Source organism: Arvicanthis niloticus, chromosome 23 (assembly GCF_011762505.2).
Source record: "Arvicanthis niloticus isolate mArvNil1 chromosome 23, mArvNil1.pat.X, whole genome shotgun sequence".
NCBI lineage: Eukaryota > Metazoa > Chordata > Mammalia > Rodentia > Muridae > Arvicanthis > Arvicanthis niloticus.
The window spans coordinates 20,417,258-20,434,845 of NC_133430.1; the positions used below are offsets into that span (position 1 = coordinate 20,417,258).

The 17,588-nt window shown below is 37.4% G+C and overlaps 1 pseudogene; it reads right to left on the reverse strand.

Moving 5' to 3' along the window:
* Positions 1-808: 808 nt before the first annotated feature.
* Positions 809-1,756, reverse strand: LOC143436572 (polyglutamine-binding protein 1 pseudogene; annotated as a pseudogene).
* Between the last annotated feature and the right edge of the window lie 15,832 nt (positions 1,757-17,588).

Sequence of the window (17,588 nt, forward strand, 5' to 3'; positions counted from 1 at the left end):
ACCAAATGACCTAATGACCTCCTTCTAGACCCACCTTTTAAAGGTTTAGGAGGCTGCCTTGTTACCCCATCTTGACTAGCAAGTTTTCATTATGAGTGTTGGGTGAACAAGTCATATCACAATTACAAAACAGACAAGTAGACAAGAGAGGGAGGGAGGGAAGGAGGGAGAGAGAGAGAGAGAGAGAGAGAGAGAGAGAGAGAGAGAGAGAGAGAGAGAAGGGGAAAGGGAGGGGGAGGGGAAGGGAGGGGAGGGGGAGGGGAGGGGAGGGGAGGGGAGAGGGAGAGGGAGAGACAGAGATAAATCTCAAATGAATGTAACATTGTCATTGTCATTTAAGAGGTAATATCTCTTTAGCATGTATTGAAGTGGTCACACCTCACTGAGCAGTGGTCCCTTGGTCTGTCGATTGACACAACTGGATTATTTCACTTGCTCATGTTTAGGGTATCTTGGAATATTAGGTTGCCAGCCTCAACATATTGCAAAGTATTATGCTTTTAAAAACAGCTAAGTTCAAACTATTTCCAACAGAAGCTAATGTAGTTTATCACATGTTTAAAGATGTCTACAGTGTAAAGAGCTAATGGGGTGTTCATCCATGGCCAGGACAAAGAGGACTCTGTGAGCAGGAATATATATATATATATATATATATATATATATATATATCCACAAAACAAGCTTTTATTAACAACAAGGGGGCTGGGAGTATAGCTCTCTAGTGGAATAGTTATTCGGCCTATGAGCAGACATGGGTCCTCTCCTCAGAGCCATAAGGAAGAAACAATAATGCAAACTGCCAAAGCTACAGGGAAGATCGGTCCTGCAGATTGGTTCTGGAGGCTTCCACATTGGAGTGGAGATGGCACCTAGGGAAGAGTATGGACACTGCTGGAATAGGAGCCCAGTGGCTGTTTTCTCAGCCCCCATCTTGGAGACATTCCTCTTGGGGTAGTCCTGTTGACCATGTGCCCTTGTACATCTGAGTATGAGTTGGGGTCCATGGGGTCTAATTCTTCATCTTTCTTGCTCACCACTTTCTTGCTCTTGGGGTAAGGAGCCAGTTCTTCTCTACAATGGTAGAACTGGTCTTTGCCCTCCTCCCAGCCTGCATTTTCAAAATCCAGTTCCCATCTCATTTCCTGTCCTGATCTCTCTCTCTCTCTCTCTCTCTCTCTCTCTCTCTCTCTCTCTCTCTCTCTCTCTCTCCCCCTCCTCTCTCTTTTCCTCCCTCTCTCCCTCCCTCCCTCCCTCCCTCCCTCCCTCCCTCCCTCCCTCCCTCTCTCCCCCTCTCTTTCTCTCTTTTCATCCACTTTCTCAAAGTTCTGCTCTTGTTCTCAGTCAGATTTACTTTTGTTTTAGTCCGCCTTGTCATTGCTCCTGTCTGGCTTCTTGTGACTATGGTCTGACTTCCCATGATTTCTGTCCAACTTCTTATGATTCCTGTCTGACTTGTCCTCAGCATCTGCATTACTGTTCCTGAGTTTCTTGGAATATTTGGTAGCAACAAAGTGATGGTCATGTGATGAGAGCCAGGACACGAGGTCTTCACATTCCGGTAGTAAAGGAATTCACAAGAAAGGTCAAACACCTTGTACCAGCTCAGTGGCAGGCCCTCTGTCTGGGTGGCCTCATAGTTAACAGAATCATCAACACAGTCTTCAGCAATAATCTCTTTCTCTGGCTCTGGCTCCAGATGTTTGAAGATGCCCCTCTTCACCAAGCGGGTCTGCAGTACAACAGAGAGCAGCATAGTGGGCTGCTGACCAGACCTGGGCACTGGAGACTGGATGGACCAAAGACTCAATTCCTCTCAGCATCATATTTTTAATAGAACACAATTAGTTCATTTCTGATAGATGTTATAAGCATCAGTTTGATGATGTTCTACTACGTAAAGCAATTAAAAGTATATAATTATGAGAAAATCTTCACATTGCTTAAAATCCTTCTTTGCATCTTATTAAATTTTAATTAACTAAAACTTCATTTTCAGATATATAGTCTTTATATGTTGTGCCAATATTTTTATGAAGTTGTTGTAGAAATTAAGTAGATTTACATGTGTTTCTGTTTGTAGAAATTAATTAGAATTAATAGATTTATTCTTTCTGTTCAAGTTACATGGATTAATTGATGTTAAAAAATGAAGCCAGAAAAATCTGACCAATTTTTAAGTCAAAGGAGGAATATACTTCTGATTATCAACTGCTCAATGGCATTAATAAAATTGTCCATATAAATATCTGAAATACTGCAAAGCATTCCCTTGGATTTTTAGTTTGTTATTTCTAATGCATTACATTTTAGCAATGGTACTGCAGAATAATACTATGAACATAATTTAGTTTATGTTTCATTTGTGGGAGAGTTAATGATGTTGGGAAGTAAGTAGTGTTAAGAAATTATAAAAGATAGATTTCCTTCTTTAATGGAGTCATTAAAGATCATTTTGCCTTCGATGTTTATCTTAGAAAAATTAGTTTCTGGGATCAAGGAATTTGAGCATTGTTTATAAACCATTATATCCTATCCATAATAATTATAACCTCATAAAAGGAAGTGGAAGAGGCGGAGGGGAAGAAGAAAATATATGACTTGTGTTGATGAGCTGACTGGAAACTTTTAAAATATTTTAGGAGTGTGATGAGTGTTATAACTCTTTGAATCTGCCCCAGTCAACCATGTCTTTAGCTACAAACTTAGGCAAAAAGTATCAAACCAGAACATTACGGCCATGTTACCCAACTCTGTTGGAGAAAGACAAGCCATACTTCTTGAAAGAGATAGGGGCAGAACCTGAGCCAAGAAGGCCAAAGTTTTGAGAAGTAGTTCATTTCTACTTAAGAAACCAAACACTGATTAGAATTGAAGTAAAATGCTGAGGAGAACCCAGGACAAATGGGATAGGAGTTGATGGACAGGTAATGCACATATAGCCATACAGTGCTTCACATTTGAGCTTGTAGCAACAAAACCATCCTCAGAAAGGATGGGAATCTTATTGGATGAACCGGTGAGTCTCATACTTTGTGTATGAAGAAATAAGGAAGTTTGACAAAACATTTTAAACAGGTTTTTGAGTGATTATTTTAGTGTGATGTGTGTGTATGTGTGTGCATGTGTGTGTGTATGTGCTTAAGTGTGAATGCATGTATATGTGTGTGTTAATAATTGCAATGGGTACAGAAAAATGAAACTTTGTTGAATAGGCTATAATGATAAACACTTTCCAATGCCTACTCTCATCCCATGATAAAGATGTCATTCTTACAAACATATTGAGTGTTAAGTATCACTTCTTTATATATGTTCAGTTCATTCAGAGATTCAAATAGAAGATTATGTATCAGGACATGACATTCTTATGGTCAAAGGTAAAGACCTATTGCTATGACACACTATCATAAGTTTAGTAGCTAAGAACAAGGTCTGAGGGTTGCCTTGAGTTCTGAGTTGCAGGAGGCTAAAAAGTTGTTTGCTACTGGATCTAACTGAGAAAGGATATTTTGGGGAAGAATCTACTGAGTAGTCTCAAGCTCTCTGCAGAGTATAGTTCTTTTAGAATAGGATTTGGGTCCTATTTTCCTTGTTGTCTGTCTGTGAAGGGACAATTCCTAGGGTCTTTCTCATTTCTGAGCACATAGACTCCCTAAGCCAAGCAATGGGACACTGAATCTTTCTCATATTTGGCATCACTCCAGTGTTTCTTCTGCTGTGGCATGAACCTTGCTTTCTCTTCAACCATTTCTTTCTAGTTGAGTCTTTATAATTTATCTTCTGATTTTGAGAACTGGTGTGAATATATTGAACCTGGGGTTGGTTAGATAAGGTGTTAGCTGTAGAGTAACCAACGAAACAGCTTTTGGCTCTCATGTCAGTTATAATTGCTCCCTTTGTAGTTAAACATCCTTGAAGATTCTGATTGGTTCTTTCCGATGAAGCAGTGGGTATGGGGTGGGATCTCATTATCCATGATGCATATCTCTCATTTGCATTGTCAGAAGGTACCCAGTTCATTATAATATCATTTACATGGCACTTTTGACCCTCCTTGTGGACTTTTCAAGAGAATCACAGAAAAGGATAATATAAAACAATGATTTGGCCCATCATGCTATGGGAGATAGAAACAGTTACTTTAACACAGTGAATATGCAACCCATCCCAGGAATACTCATTAAGCTACTATAAAAATAACAAACCCAGAATCTTAAACTTCCTACCTACATCTCTGGTTAACATGATCTTGTGTCTGTGCAGTAAATGCTTGGTTTCTGTCACTGTAATAAATCTTCTCTGGACTGTGGTTTTCCTATCTCTCATTGCAATAAATCTGATTCTTTGTTGTCCGATCTTGAATTCCATCCTCAACAGACCAAGTATTTCTAAGACTCCCACTTCTGATAGCAGATTCACCAGATAATATGAGACAATCTTTCTATTTTTAAAGTTAGTGATTAATGACCTTAATTATATCCACAAAGTCCCTTCACTCTAGTACTTAGAACAGTGTTTGGCTGAATAACTGGGAAAGAAGAGTCTTTGGGGGAACATCCTTAAATTTTTGTCTTTAGAATTCTGAGTGTGATAAATCTCCTAATATATACATGTATTAGAGGCACTATTGAAAAAGCAAGATCAATAGAAATAAAATAAGAATACCCATTGAGTTGTTAAGAGGTACACTAGAAGAGAGTGGTACTAGGAACTTAGAGAAATTATGAATTCATCTTCTAAAACTGCTTCATGAAAGGAACAAAGGCACTTAAAATTTATTTCAAGGGCACACAGTCCTCACTCCAGACTCTTAGATTATTAGTAATGGTATTTGAACCTGAACACAGAAGGTGATTCAACTCCAGGATAGTATATTAAAGTCAGAGGTAAGCAAGCTTGCAACCTTAGTAGCAGCCAGGCAGAAGATAAAAACGGACATGTGGAAAGGTCCAGTTTCTGAGTAGGAGCCAGAGAGCTGGAAAGCCTAGCAGATAGCATCTACAGATGCTAAGGGGCAGGCTATTGAGGTACATGGCTTCTTATCTATTAGAAGGACAGTTGTCCCTCCCATGTCTATACCTAGCCCCTAATAGTATCATGATTCTTTACATTATTTAGTTTAACCCATTTTTAAAAAATAAAGTATGATTTACTTTTCTATAACACTATTTTTATGCAATATGAAGGGTCATATCTCAAATGGGTCCTCACCTAATCCAGACATGGGAGACATTGCCTAGGTATATCAAAGTATACGTTGCTGTGATGGGTAACATTAATTGTAAATTTAATGGGGTTGGAATCAACTAAAAAACAAACTTCTAGGAAGGTCTTGAAGGGTATTTCTGTGGAGAATTAGCTAAAGGAAATAAGCCCATCTTCAGAGTGGTCAGTATAATCCCATGACAGCCCAGACATAAACAAGTCCAAAAAACCAAACAAACAAGCAAACAAAACAAAAACAAACAAACAAACACCCCTGTAAAATGCCCAATAATGTGGAAGGTCACGTCCATTGGTAACTCTCATCGTGTTATTTGAAAGCAAATATTTTCTTTTGAAGCTCAGCTCCACATACTTTTTCTCTATTATTACATTTTAAAATATATTTTTAAATTTTATTCATGTTCATATGTTTCTGTGTGTATGTGTCTGTGAGTGTATATCACATGTATGGGTACACATTGGGGCCAGAAGATGGTGTCAGATCCCCTGGATCTGGAATTGCAGGTGCTAAATCATCTCTTTCATACCCTCTGTGCTTTAAAAAATATGCAGCTAAAATGGTCAGACTAAAATGGTCCTTCAAAACTTCAAGGGGCCAAACAGAATGAATCCAAAGTCACACGGATGTGCTGGTTTGCCTCTGCAAGAAGGAAATGGGTGCCATCTGGGAGGAGATTTCATTTGCTGCCTAATTAATTCTCCATGTTCCCTGATATGCTAGTGCATAGCTCTTAGATACAACTGCAAAAGGGAACAGATGGCTTCATGCAGTTACCTATTGCCTACTGTGATCTTCTCCCTAATTAATCTAAATACAGAGCCCATTATTTAATCTTAATCAAAACTTCAACTAGATAAGTTTTTTGGGTATCATTATGAAGTTATTTTCCTTTGTTCTCATTTGCTTAATGCATCCTGATGCTTTCCTTGAGTTGTAAGTACTTGAATAGTTTCAGAGACATCCATTCCAGCTATGGTGCTTCCATAGTAACTACATAGTAAGCAGGTTCTCCAAGTGTTAATGTCAGAACTCCAACCCAGGGACAACTTACATGGACTGTCTGAAATGTTTTTAAGTTGATGCATCACACGAACACAATAAAGTTCGTATTCCTCTCTCTATGTGTGTGTGTGTGTGTGTGTGTGTGTGTGAGAGAGAGAGAGAGAGAGAGAGAGAGAGAGAGAGAGAGAGAGAGAGAGAGAAAGACACTTCATTTTGCTTTATATATCTCCCTTTCTGTGTATATACTGTGTCTGCAGATGCTTACATAGGCCAGAAAACGGATCCAGATCCCTGAGAGTTGGCTTTACAGGAGGTTGCGAACCACCTGACACTAGGAACCAAACTCTGTTTTTGTGAAAGAGCAACATGTGCTCTCAACAACTGTCTTGTTACTCCAGACCTTCATGTGTTTTATAACTACTACTACTACTACTACTACTAATAAAAACGCTGTAGCTATACATATGATTATATGTCCAGGACTATGAAACATAAAATATCAATTTTTCCTTGTTTACATTAATAAATATTAAATTTCCCCTTTAATATTATTTCATCTGTGGCTGTCAAAAATATCTGTAATTAATATTTGACATTGTATTTTTTTTCTGGTATTGATAATTCAGTTAGCTTTTCTCCGGTTTCCTCTTATAATTGTTTGGAGAAATTTGAAAATTAGTGGGGCAGTGATTTCCAGTTGAAATTGAGTTTATAATATTTTTATCAAGTTATTGGAAGAAATATATCTAAGATACAATAGCTATGCATTACAGGAGAGCTTCTTTCATTTATTTTCTTTTTTGTTTCTTTTTTCTTGTAAAAAAATGTTTTCCCTTTTATTGAAAATAGATTCTTTTGTCATACAATATATCCTAATTTTAGTTTCTCCTTCCTCCACTCTTCCCAGTTTCTCCCCATATCCTCTCCTCTCTGGATCCATTCCCTTTCTGTTTCTCATTGGAAAAGAACAGGCTTCTAAGAGAAAACAACCAAAGGTGACAAAATAAAATATAATAAGATGAAGCAAACTAACGTTGAACCTGACAATTCAACAGGAGGAAAATATTCTCAAGAGCAAGCCCAAGAATCAGAGACTTACTCGTTCTCATAGTCAAGAGTTCTATAAAAATACTAAGCTGGTAGCTATAATATATATACAGGGACCTGGTGTAGACCCATGCAGGCCCTTGAGCTCCATGAGCTTTTATGTTCCTTGCTAGTTGATGCAGAGGACCTTGTTATCCTGGTTGCCTCCATCTCCTGTGGCTCTTAACATCTTTCTGCCTCCACTTCCTTGAGCTCTGAGAAGGATTCGATGGAGACCTCCCATTTAGCATCCTTCTTTGTGTAATATATATCTGTGGGTCTCTGCATCTGTTCCCATCTGCTGCTGGAGGAAGCCTTTCTGATGACGATTGGATGAGGCACATCTATAAGTATAGCAGAATACCACTAGGAATCATTTTATTGATACTTCTTGTATGTTGTTTGTTTGTTTAGACCAGTAGTGTCTGATTTTACCCTGAGTCATGGGCTATCTAGTCTCTGGTTCTTGGTTACCCAAGCAATGTTGGAGGTATGTATTCATTCTTGTGGAATGGGCCTTAAGTCAAAGGAGACATTATCTAGCTACTCCCACAAGTTCTGTGCCACCATTGTCCTAGCATATTTTTCAGGCAGGACAGATTATAGACCAAAGGTTTTCTGGCTAGCTTGGTTTCCACATTTCTGTTTTGTTAACCTGCAGAGTACCTTTCCTCACCAAAGAGATTCAAATATAAGGGTGAAGGTTTCAGATAGGCACCAGCTCGACTTGTCCACGTTCAATGAATTGCGAGGATGTTGTCCCCAGCAATAGGAGCCAGCTATCAGTTTATGGAGAACAAGCTTTTGTCTTGGCTTGTCTGGGGATTTCCATGGAACTCCCTTGGTCAAGAACTCAATTGAATGCAACCCAGTCCTGCCACTGGATGCCGCGCCTTGGAGACAAGAGATGGCCTATTGAGAATCATATCCCCCATTGTAGGAGTTCTCAATAGGATCACCATCACACATCTTAGGAGGTTTCCACTGCACTAGGTTTTAATACCATTCCCCAAACATCCCCCTATTCCAGGCATCTCTCCCCATACTTTCTCCCTCTATCCCATCTCCCCCTCACCTGATCCCCTAATCTCATTCCCATGCACCCCCAGTCTGCTCATAAAACTTACTCTACTTTCTCCAAGAGAGTTCCGTGCATCCTCTTTTGAGCCCTCCACTTTTCTGGATCTAAGGATTGTAGTTTGGGTATCATTACTTAATCCACTTTTAACTGATTATATGTCATATTTATTTATGTTTCTGAGTTTGAGTTACCTCACTCAGGATGCCTTTTTCTATTTCAATCCATTTTCCTGCAAGTTTCACGATGCCATTTTCTAAACAGTTCAGTAATACTACATTGTGTGAATGTACCACATTTCTTTTGTCATTCCTCTGTTCAGGGACATCTAGGTTGTTTCTAGTTTCTGACTCTTATGACTGTAGCAGCAATGAACATGATTGACCAAGAGTCCCATGGTAGGCTGGAATGTCTTTTTGGTTCATACCTAAGAATAGCTCTCAGGAGCAGTAGGGAAGGAGTGGGTATGTCTTCAGTTGACTTGTTGTCTTGGGGGGCACAGGCATTGGGTTAACATGGGGTACCTGCTGGGGTTAGGGTCTGGGACAAAGCAACAAGTCTGGGGAGAAAGAAGGCTAGAAAGGAAAAGTCTGTGTGGTACACAGGAGATGGAGCACAGGGAAAGTTGCTCATAGTCTTCTGTAACAGAGCTGTGGATGTGGTTATGGGATAGGATATGAGGAAACAGAGAGAGAAGGACTATGGAAAGCCTGTTTGGTATTTTTGGTATAGGTTATTAGGGAGTACCTGCTGGAATTGGAGTCTGTGGAAAAAGCAACAAACTTTGGAAGGGAAGTTAGGAGGGGAAGATCTGTGGGATCCACAGGGAAAAGAGTCAAGGGGGCAGGGAATGGCTGCCAAGGATGCCCTCTGCTTCAGAGCTGGAGATAAGACTGGGGAATTGGATCCAGGTAAACAGAAAGCTACTTTCCTTTATTAGAGCTAGAAAAATATAAGTAATTATGAATTAAGACATACAATAACCTCAATTTAACCTCAATTAAGTAAATATGCATTTGATTTTAATAAAGTAATTAGCCTAATAATAGTATATGTTATAACTATGAGTCTTCACAGTAAACAGACTGTGTTTCTCACATCAGTCAAGGTAGGATAATTTGTATTTTCTGACCCTAGCACTTCTTTACCAAGTCAGGGAATTAAATATCTGTGTAGAGTATATAGAGCAACATTTTTCTTTGGGAAGTAGCTAGCTGGAGGATTGATTCATTATGTGTTCCACTTTAATTTTTTAATTTTTTTTTTGCTATAGTTCGTTCACCCACGCATGTATCATTCTGTATTGCTATTCAACTTTGGCTTTTTACATGATTCTTACACAAATCTGAGAGGTTGGTTCCAGGAATCAAAGATCATATCTAATTCACTTTTTATCCCCGGAATCTAGAAGTGTGATTAGCACATTGTTTAGGATCAATGGGTGTTACAAAATGAATGGATGCCCAGATTTACAGGAAAAGGTGATGATAGGGTCCAAGACAAACTCAACATGCATTTTCTTCGGGTGGAAAATAATGAACCTGATTATTAAGTGCATGTTAAGAGACTCACAATAATTCTCCTTAAATAAAGAAATAGGTATTCTTTTCATGCCCAACTGTTTCACTACTTTTATTTCACCCCTTCATGTGCTTCAGGGAAGAGACAAGACTGAGCACAGCTCTCTGCAAACCACTCAGCTGGGTCTGCCTGCTGGTTGCTTACTGCTGTGTAGGTACAATAGAATGAGTTTACGGCCTGTACATCTTAAGGCCTTCTGACTATGTCCTGTAGTTTCCTCTACCCTCGTCTGTAACTTCTGTCACTGCTCAAACGATTACAAATGTCAATCTCTTTGTATTCTACCCAAGGTATTTTCTTCTCCTCCCTGCCAATAAATTATATCTAAGAAACGTATTTGGTTCTTATGTGTGGCCTTCCTATAACATATGAGAGAAATAACCAATATGTCTAATTATGAAGGCAGCTTAAGTAACATGTAAGCATTCTTAGTATTTCTTAGTATTCCAGGTTCTACAAAATCTATTCAACAGGATGGAATTTACTACCTTTAAAATATTCCTTCTAGTGCAATCAGTATCTTATGACATTTTCTCCAATACTGTACTAAAATATATTACCTTTTAACTTGTTTGTGTGATATTCTGAGAAGTCATATTATCAATCAAAAGAGAAGCCATCTATATCTGAATGGGACTTCCTAATATCTTAGTTCATTTGGTGTCTGGAACTCTTCAGAAGCATCTTTTGTGTGCCTCCTATGTAGTTATTAACATTTAGATTTTTACCCTTTCCTGGAAATCACTTGCTTCTGCATCTTTCCATTATTAGTTAAATTCAGTACTTACTTTTAAACAATAACTTTTAAACCAATACTTTTATTGTGATTTTGGATGTCTCTGTATGTATTTATGTGAATGCATTTGTGTAGAGGTGTGCATGCACATGTGTGGTTGACAAGCTTGTGGTGGGCAGATGTCAATGCTTTCTCAATAATTTTCTACTATCTTTTTTTGAGATGAAGTCTCTCGTTGCACTTTGAGCTTATTGATTTAGGTAGGCTGGCTGCCTCATGCCCCTCAGGGATCCTCTTACATTTGTTTCCCCAGGACTTGGATTACAGGGACAGATATTCATGCTCCAGCTTTTTACATGGTTGCTACAGATTTGAACTCGGGACTTAATGATCAAGTAAAAGCACTTTATCAACTTAGCTATCTTTCTAACCATTTATTTTAAGTTTGGTGAATTTCATTAAGTTACAACTTCAAGTTTAAAATTTTTTTTGTTTGCTTGCTTGGTTCTTCTACCTATCCATCTATTTAGCCAATTATTTTTGTGACAACTTAATCTTTATACTCATCCAAAGGAAATAAATGATATGCCTTCAGATTGAGTAATATGTTACTATTAGAACAAAGATACAGAGGGTTGATGGCTTGCAAGTCATACAGCTGTGAACCCATCCACAGTATCCTAATTCTGGAGTAGTAAGTGAAACAAGAATATCATAGTAGATTTACACATTTAGTAGGCAACCAGGTTAACTTATTTTGGGTCATGTGTGTAATATCCAGCTGTCATTTTTTTATGACATTTGAATACAAGTTTAATAACACAAAGACAATATAGACAACTAAATGTGAAGGGAGGTAAATTCTCCCATCTTTATGTAGATACCATAAGTATTTCATTGTGATCAGTGCATCATCAATGACTGCTTTATATCCAATGAAGCAAACTCATAATCCTGTACCCATATGGGTGAGCAGTCCTGGTGCTCCACAAGGCAGCTCTTATCCAGCTTTCAGAATCATTGATCTTGTTTAGTGTTCTAGATCTAGCTCCAATTACAGCACCTTCAGTTACTCTATTCTTTTGAAGAGCCCTAAGAGTGTAAGATCTTATGTTGTGTCCTGGGTCCTGCTCAGATTATTGTAGACTTGGGGAAGGCTTTCTGTTACATATTTATGCAAATTTCCCAAATCCTTTAAAACTGGATAATTGGAGCATAGGTCAATACTCAAGACATCTTAGTGCTGAATGGTTTGATAACTGCTAATTCTATGCAATGTTCTTTTTTAGAAACATAAATAAATAAAATTAAAGATCCTGCAAGAAGTGATTTTCACTTTACTTAAACCCAAAGCTAATGAACAGCAACAGAACTCTAAGCATTACAACTAAACTTATTTTTTCCCCGTGGTGGGTGCTATTTATTTCTCAGATGCATACAAAATTTTGTTTAAATCACAATTGAAAGCTATGAAATGACTCATTCTGAATGTGGCTGCCATACAAGCAACACCTGATGTTAGATTCCCTGTTGGAGCTGGAAGCACAAGCCTATAGTACTAGAAGAGTGGACATATACAAGACGTTCTTTGGGGATCAGGGCCAGCTAGCCTATCTACAAGAAAGAACTCCAGGCCCAGGAAGAAACCCTGTCTCAAAAAGTAAGATGGAGGGCAATGGAAAAAGACACACAATATTGTTAACTTTTGAGCTCCATGTGTGCCTGCACACATTCATGAATGTACACATATGCATATAACTCATACACAAGAGCCATGAAGACAATTATATTCAAGGGATACAATTCTGTTAATATGATTCTTAATTGTTCCTGATGAGCCATCATCAAGTCAAAGGACAGTCTTCTTGAGGGATCTCTTGTGTCTCACATGGTTCTGCTGCCATTTCTATTGATTCATTTTCCATTTTGGCTTCTAAATCCTGTCAAAAGTGAACAAATTGAACTTTTGTTTGTGTGCTTTGCTTTTTGTAGCACGGCCTCATGTAATCTAGGGTGGCATTGTACTTGATATATAGCTAAGGATGAATCTGAACTTTTCTGTTGTATATGTTTGTAGGAGCGATATGTATGTGCATTATGTAGGTATCGATGCATATGTATGTATGTTGGTGTGTGGAGCCTTGTAAAAGGAAAGGCAGTGGCCACCTCTATATAAATGCCTGGGGCTGTGCGGCACAAAGACATCTCCTGCAGGAGGACCTAATTGAAGACTGCCTGAGAGACCAAGGACTGCTGATGCAGACAGTGCCAGTCAATTGGGAACTAAACTTTTAAAACTCCCATTCAAGAATGAATTTGGCACAGTGCCTAGTGAGTAAAGAGGACTTGGTAAATATTACATATGTAAGAACGCAGAAAAAGATGCAAGTACTGTCTCACCTTGTTCTTGAGATTGTACAGTGATAACTGAAGGATCTTTTATCCTTCCAGGTTATTTGCTTTCTAAACTTTAACTTATCCTCAAACAAAGAAACTATAGACTACTTAATGTATCTGGGAAGTAAATATACTTATTAAGTATAAATCATTTAATTTTTAAAGCTTAAAAATATATATTTATCTTAAAATTGAAATAAGAATCACTTCTAAGAATTTAATTATATTTCCAAATCTTTGGTTAGGGTTTCATAGTTGGATGAGTGACAGGTATAAAACATAAATAAGATATGCTTCAGATTCTTCATATTATAAATGCTTGAATTAAAAAGCATCCATGCAAATATGGTGACTCTTTCACCTGGTTTGCAAAAAAAAAAAAAATAGATTTGTAAAGAGAGAATTTGTGTCCTTCTCTATCCCAATTAAAATGACAGGTCTCTAGTTTCAGTTGCAAAGGAAGTATAAAGGGACTGTATAAACAGATCGTTATTTCAAAGTTGTAAAATTTTGTCTCCTATTTAGGCACACAGCCTATTAAACTTTTGGATGATGAAGCCAAGAAAGAATTAGAAGCAGCAGTTTTCTTTTGTTTCTGTAGCAAATACCTAATAACATTTTTATAGCCTGTCTAAAGCAATGGCTTAAATTCTAGTTTATCTCAACATTTAAGCTGCTCCATCTTTCCATTTATATACTGTGGTAAATATCCATCTTCATCACTGTGGAAGATAAACTATTTGTATTCTCATCTTATTCTTCATAAGCAATCTCAAATATTACCACAAATAAAAGGGAGAATACACTATGAGTTAAGTAAGATAATGGTGAGTTAGATACTGTACAATATATTTCTAAGCCATTAACAAGCAAATGGGATATAAACAAATCAATAACAGAACCTATAAAAGCATGAAAAGGCAAGACATCAGCGTTTAAAGAATGCTCGTGTCAGTGTATTACTGGAATCTGCTACAGACACGTGCCCTTGGGAGTAGTCAATTTACTTTTATTGCTCTGGTTATGAGTTGACTATTCTGGGTGAAATTGTCAGAAGACAGTGAGAGAAAACCATTTGTTGTCTGTAGTCGTTTGGGGTGGATTCTTGCAAGGTGAAATTCAAGAATTCACAGCAGTTTCTAAGCAAGACATTCCAACATTCCAGAAATACCCAAGGGACTATTCAGAAGAGTTTGAATGTCTGCACATAAAGTTTTCACTCATTCAAAGCCTCCTGAGCTGTACAATAGGGTTCATGACAAATGTCTCAACTCTCAAGATACTGGAAGTGGAACTGGCACTTTAAAAATGTTAGCCAATAAGAAACACTGAGATAAGGTGACTTTAAAACAAGCAAATAAACAAACACACAAACAAACTTACTCAATCTACTCCTACTAGAAGTACAGGCAGTGCCCCTTATTCTTGCAGCTGATTATGGTGTCCTTTATCATTTATTATTATTATTATTATTATTATTATTATTATTATTATTATTATTATTTTCTTTTTTATTGTGATGGACAATGAGGCTAGTTGAGAGTATTACATAATAATGACACTCTCCCTTTAAAGTGTTTCTGAATTTTCATTAGTCTTTAAGTGTTTGCTACAGCTCAGTTCTCTCTGGGTTCCATTCTCACTATTGCCTCTTTATTTCACAGTGGTAATATTATCTGCATTCTATACTCCAGGGGCATTAATCTGCTCAGCTTGCCAGACAGAATACATAACAGAATGAGCAGCTAAAGCAACAGATATTTATGCCTGGGAAGTTATGAACCCAGGAACAATATGCCTTCAAAGTCTGGTTTCTGGTGAGTTCTTTCTCCCTGGCTTGTAGAGAGGCTTCTTCCTATGTTCTTTTCTTCTACATGTCCTCAGAGGGGAAGATACTTTTAGACAGTTCTGTTGATTTCCTTTATAAGGCCATCATCCCTGTCAGATTAAGGACCTCAAGTAATGTTTACTATCATTCTAAGTGTCTCATACCTAATGCTATTTCATGCTGAGGGGTCAGGCTTTAACATATGAGAAAGAGGTTTAGTGAATAATTTAGTCCGTAATCCAAGATCTCTCACTTTAGTCATTTGGCTGAAAGTTTTTCATTTCTTTTCTTTTTAATGTATGTGTATATGTAGGTATATATGTCTATTTGCTTATTTATTTGTTTTTAAGACAGAGCCACATATAATTTAGGCTTGCCTCCACTTTTCTATGCAGCGGAGACTGGTCTTGAACTCCTGATCCTCCTGCCTCAATATGTCAAGTACTAGGATTACTAGTGCATATGATCACACACTCAGTTTTTTTTTTTTTTTAAATTCGGTTTGATGATTTTAGTTACTTGTGTTAACATGACTTTAAAGTTTAACAGGAAGTTCTAATAAAACAGAAACACTGTGTACTGAAGAATGGATTACTCATTTTTTCTTTTGTAAAGTTTTTTCAAACCAAATTATCAAACAAATAGTTAAGTCATGTGATCTCACAGCTATTTTTATTTGATAATGGTTAGCTTTTCAAGAGTCTTCTCACTTGGAAAGTTGAGGCAAGCGTACCCTAAGTTTTAGGACAGCTCAACTCTATGAAGATAAGAATGAGGTTGTCTCAAAAATCTTCATTGTGTCTGCCAATTCCAAACTTTCAGGAGACAATTTTTTGCCAAGTTTATACCAATTTTCTTTAACTTGCCTTGAATTCCTAAAGCTTGGGTCCTATAAACTGGGTTTCTTGGTAAAGGTGTTTGCTACCAAGTTGAAGACCTACGTTTAATCACTGGGATCCACATGGTAGAAAAAGAGAGACAGCTCTGGCCTATACATGCCTATTATGGCATGCGTGTGCCCCAATAAACATATATTTACATGTGCATGCATGGGTGTGTTTACATATACATAGATACAAAAACACACACAAATAAGGAAGTGAACATAATAATAATTTTAAAATATCTTCAGTTCAACCATCAAAGTATACATACATATTTTCCCTTGAGGTTTTCCTTTTACATCTCCATGTAATTTAGTCTGTCACTAAGGTTCATTTAGATGGTGTTTGAATTTGCTCTTGAAAGTTTAAAACTTAGTGTTTATTTGATAATGTGCATGGAGAGTTCTAACTCAACATTACCTAGCAGCTCATGGAACATGCAGGGCAGGCAGCTTCCAGGTTAAGTTGAAATCTACATTCCCACCGCATTAGAAAAAGCTTTTATCCTGTGGGTACTAACACTTCCAAGTGAGTAGAAGTAATATTAACATTAGAAAGTAAACTTTTGAAGGCCAAATGTCAAAGATAACTAGGAAGGTACTCTTGCTTTCTTCCCCTGGTTCTTGGTCTTCCAACTGCATGTTGTGAATTTGAGCAAAACAGCTGACTAGTTCTGTTACACTTCATTCTGTGTCACTTTCATTTGTAAGTTAACAAGGACAACGACTGTGTCGCTTTCTTTTCCTTTAACTGAGAGTTCTTTGAGAATGTCATGCAATGTGTAGAAAAGGAAGGACAATTTGCAGGAATCCGTCCTCTATTCTTCCCGTGTTAATTATCCCAGGTCCTTACACCTGGCAGCAAGCACCGGTGTCTCCAGAGCCACCTCACCGGCCCCGAGCTATATTCTGACACAGAGAAATTGAATATGGCTGCAATAAAGACCTAAAATATGGATGTAGCTTTGGACCAAAGATTTCCGTTTGTGCTGGAAATCTGTTAGTATATACTAGGAACTACTAGCACAAAAAAGCAAACATTGTTTTCGATCGTTTTTAAAACAAAACCCAAAATCTGGAGGCTACATAGAAACAAATAATTCTACTTAAAAAATGTGTAACTAATTATTACCTCTCCTTTGGTAGAAGTAGGGATGTCAGAAGCCATTTGGGTAATACTTCATACAGAAATGGGAAGAGGTTATTGAATACAATGAAAAGGACAATTCTTCTTATAAAGTCAAAATAACTTGGCTAAGTCATGCTAGTGTCTTAGTAACTTGTAGAACATAAATAATGAAACTAAAAATTTGACTGAGTAGATTTACAAAGGAACCGTGGTAGGAACAACTCACTTCCACTTCCTGTCTGCAATTAACAGACTTTGAAAAGAGAAAGAAGAGTTGAAGACAGAATTAAGTAGCAGCATTTAATGTGAAGCCTCACAGTTTCCATTTCCAGTGCCAATTCTAGTTGTACATGAGTTCATTAAGTTACATAAACTTTGGTTATGGTTAATTTTGGTGTGTGATGTTTATATTTATTTATGTTTTTTTTTTTAAATTAAAAACAACCAAAAGAAAGAATTACGTAGAAAGGAACCATGGCTTTATGGATTTTGAAGAGTCTTGTCATAGCAGCATTACAAAAATACAAAGCTACAAGCAATCACTTTATAGGGAAGTCAGATTAGGTGTGAATCTTAGCTCCAATCCATCATCCCAGCAGAAAAAGTTCCCATTTAAATTGAGGGTCACAGCAAACAGT